This window comes from Bos indicus, chromosome X (genome assembly GCF_029378745.1).
Source record: "Bos indicus isolate NIAB-ARS_2022 breed Sahiwal x Tharparkar chromosome X, NIAB-ARS_B.indTharparkar_mat_pri_1.0, whole genome shotgun sequence".
Taxonomy (NCBI): Eukaryota; Metazoa; Chordata; class Mammalia; order Artiodactyla; family Bovidae; genus Bos; species Bos indicus.
In genome coordinates, this window is record NC_091789.1 from 23977529 (window position 1) to 23981405 (window position 3877).

Consider the following 3877-nt stretch of genomic DNA (forward strand, 5'->3'; position numbering starts at 1 on the left):
CAGCCATTAAATTAGAAGACACTTACTCCTTGGAAGGAAAGTTATGACCAACCTAGACAACATATTAAAAATCAGAGACATTACTTTGTTAACAAAGGTCTGTCTAGTCAAGGCTATGGTTTTTCCAGTGGTCATGTATGGATGTGAGAGTTGGACTACAAAGAAAGCTGAGCACTGGAGAATGATGCTTTTGAACTGTGGTGTTGGAGAAGACTCTTGATATTCCCTTGGACTGCTAGGAGATACAACCAGTCCATCCTAAAGGAGATCAGTTCTTAGTGTTCATTGGAAGGACTGATGTTGAAGCTGAAGCTCCAATACTTTGGCCACCAGATGCGAAGAGCTGACTCATTTGAAAAGACCCTGATGCTGGGAAAGATTGAGGGCATGAGGAGAAGGGGGCGACAGAGGATGAGATGCTTGGATGGCATCACAGACTCAGTGAACATGGATTTGGGTGGACTCCGAGAGTTGGTGATGGACAGGGAGGCCTGGCATGCTGCTGTTCGTGGGGTCTCAAAGAGTTGGATACAACTGAGCAACTGAACTGAACTATCCTGTTTTGGACTCTCTGGGTTTCTTGGACTTGGGTGGCTATTTCCTTCCCCATTTAAAAGAAGTTTTTGACTAATATCTCATGCTCTTTCTTTCTGTCTTCTTCTTTTTGGACACCTATGCTTCGAATGTTGGGGCATTTAACGTTGTCCCAGAAGTCTCTGAGTTTGTCCTCATTTCTTTTAATTCTTTATTCTTTTTTTCTCTCTGCTTCATTTATTTCTACCATTCTATCTTCCGTCTCACTTATCCTCTCTTCTACCTTAGTTATTCTAGTGTTGCTTCCCTCCAGAGTGCTTTTAATCTCAGTTATTGCATTGTTCATTACTGACTGACTCTTTGTTTCTTCTAGACCCTTGTTGAACATTTCTTGCATCTTCTCAATCCTGTCTCTAGTCTATTTATCTGTAAGTCAGTTTTGTTTTCAAGATTTTGGATCATCTTTACTGTCATTATTCTGAATTATTTTATAAGTAGACTTCCTATCTCCTCCTCTTTCGTTTGGCTTGGTGGGTTTTTATCATGTTCCTTCCCCTGCTGAATGTCTGTCTGGCTTTTCATTTTGTTTAGCTTGCTGTGTTTGGGGAGCCTTTTCTGCAGGCTGGAAGTTCATGATTCCTTTTACTTGTGGAGTCTGCTTCCTGTGGGTGGGGTTGGACCAGTGGTTTGTCAAGGTTTCCTGGTTGGGGGAGCTTTGTGTCTGTGTTCTGGTGGGTGGAGCTGGATCTCTTTCCTCTGGAGTACATTTAAGTGTTCAGTAGTGAGTTTTGGGGTGTCTGTGAGTTTGGCATGGCTTTGGACATCCTGTCTTTTAATGTTCAGTGGTGTGTTCCTGTTTTGCTGGAGAATTAGCATGGTGTGTCTTTTGCTGGTACTTGTTGGCTCTTGGGTGGAGCTTGTTTCAGAGTAGGTATGGAAGCTTTTGGGTGAGCTCTTCTCTATTAATGCTCCCTGGAGTCAGGAGTACTCTGATGTTCTAAAATTCTGGAGTTAAGCCTCCTGCCTCTGGGTTTTGGCCCTCCTCTTACAGTAGCCTCAAGACTTCTCCATCCATACTGCACAGAAGAGAAAATCCTTAGGTTAATGAAGAAACAACTCTCCACATCCAGGAACACCCAAAGAGATTCAGAGTTATATAAAGAAGACAACAGGGATGAAATAGATAGAGGTGACCCAGAGAAGAAAAGGAAGAGTCAAAAGGGAAAAAGAACAATCAAGCTCAGTTCAGTGCAGTGCAGTCACTAATTCATATCTGACTCTTTGTGATGACATGGACTGCAGCACACCAGGCTTCCCTGTCCATCACCAACTTCTGGAGCTTTCTCAATCTCATGTCCATCAAGTCGGTGATGCGATACCAGCATCTCATCCTCTGTTGTCCCCTTCTCCTCCTGCCTTCAATCTTTCCCAGCAGCAGGGCCTTTTCCAATGAGTCAGTGCTTCGGATCAGGTGGCCAAAGTATTGGAGTTTTCAGCTTCAGCATCAGTCCTTCCAATGAATATTCAGGGCTGATTTCCCTTAGGATTGACTGGTTGGGTATCCTTGCAGTCCAAGGGACTCTCAAGAGTCTTCTCCAAATCCAAAGGTCAAAAGCATCGATTCTTCAGCACTCAGCTTTCTTTATAGTCCAACTCTCTCACCCATACATGACTACTGGAAAAACCATAGCTTTGAGTAGATGAACCTTTGTTGGCCAAGTAATGTCTCTGCTTTTTAATATGCTGTCTAGGTTGGTCAGAGCTTTTCTTCCAAGGAGCAAGTGTCCTTTAATTTCATGGCTGCAGTCACCATCTGCAGTGATTTTGGAGCACAAAAAATAAAGTCTGTCACTGTCTCCATTGTTTCTCTATTTGCCATGAAGTGATGGGAGCAGATGTCATGATCTTAGTTTTTTGAATGTTGAGTTTTAAGCCAACTCAACATTATTCAGAGTAATCAAGCCACTATCCAATCCCTAAGTGCTCTCCACAGCCCAGAACACCCAAAGAGATTCATAGAGTTATATAGAATATAGAAGAGGGAGGAAGGAGATAGGGGTGACCCAGAGGAGAAAAAGGAGAGACAAAAGAGGGTAGAGCAATGAAGCCAGTAATCAAATCCCGAAATGAAAATGGATACTGAAGGTTCGATTCTTAAAGGTACAAAATTGATAACAAATATCAAAAAGCAAAGATTAAAAACCTAGAATAGATGTTAGACTCTCAAAAATACAACATAAAAAATTCAAAACAGAATTGATGACAAAAATTTAAAAAATATTCATGGAATTTTTTAAAATAGGGTTTTTGGAAAAAATAATCAGTTCAGTTCAGTTCAGCCATTCAGTCGTGTCTGAATCATTGTGACCTCATGGACTGCAGGAATGGTAGGCTATAAAAATGAAAGTTAAAGGAGTAATAAAGAACTGTATGTTTCTTTAAAAATTAAAAAGTGATAATAGTAAAAATATATCTAGGAATTTCTCTGGAGCTGTTGTGGGCAGTGTGTGGTCAGTTCAGTGTCAGGTAGTCCATTTTTCTGGCTTGCGCTTGTTCTCAAGGCCTATAGTTTCCCCTCAAATGCAAGGTTTCAGCATTAACTTCAGGGTTTTAATTGGTTGCACCTGTGACTTTCAGGGTGTTTCCCCCTCTCCTTTGTTTATTTTGGCAAGTCTGTTTGCAAGACTCTTCAGTGTCTTATTTCCACCCTACAATGAGGGGATGAAGGTGACCACTTACGTAGGCTCACTTGTTCAGTTGTGCTGTGGGAAGGGAGGGACATGCACTGGCATGTGTTGGGGGTGCTCACAGTGGATGGATCACACTGGGTTTGCCACAGCCCAAGGGGGCAAGTACTTCCTGGGTCCACACTGCTCAGGCTCCAGGGTGGTCTGCAAGGGTACTGTCCCAAGTGCACCCTGTTTTTATGCAATTCCCAGGTCTAAGTCGCTCAGGTTTTCAGACACTCCGCAAGGGCACAGATCCAGATGGGTTGTGTGTTTTGTGCCCTTTCCAGGTGCAAGCCACTCAGCCAACTGGGTGCTTGGTGAGCACACTGTCCCAGGTAGCCCATGCATTTTATGCACCTATCTGGTCCTGGCTGTTTGGTATCCTGGGTGTGTCATGAGGGCACAGTCACAGGAGTCCGATGTATCTCCTATGGAGAGCTATATAAGGCTTGACACTCTTGGTACACGTGAAGCTTCCAGGATCTCAGGAAGATGTGGTTAGCAACTGGCAGAAGCTCACATATCATAAAACAGAAGCAGTATAAATCCCATGGACGGCAGAGCCTGGTAGGCTGCAGTCCATGGGGTCGCTAGAGTCAGACACTACTGAGCAA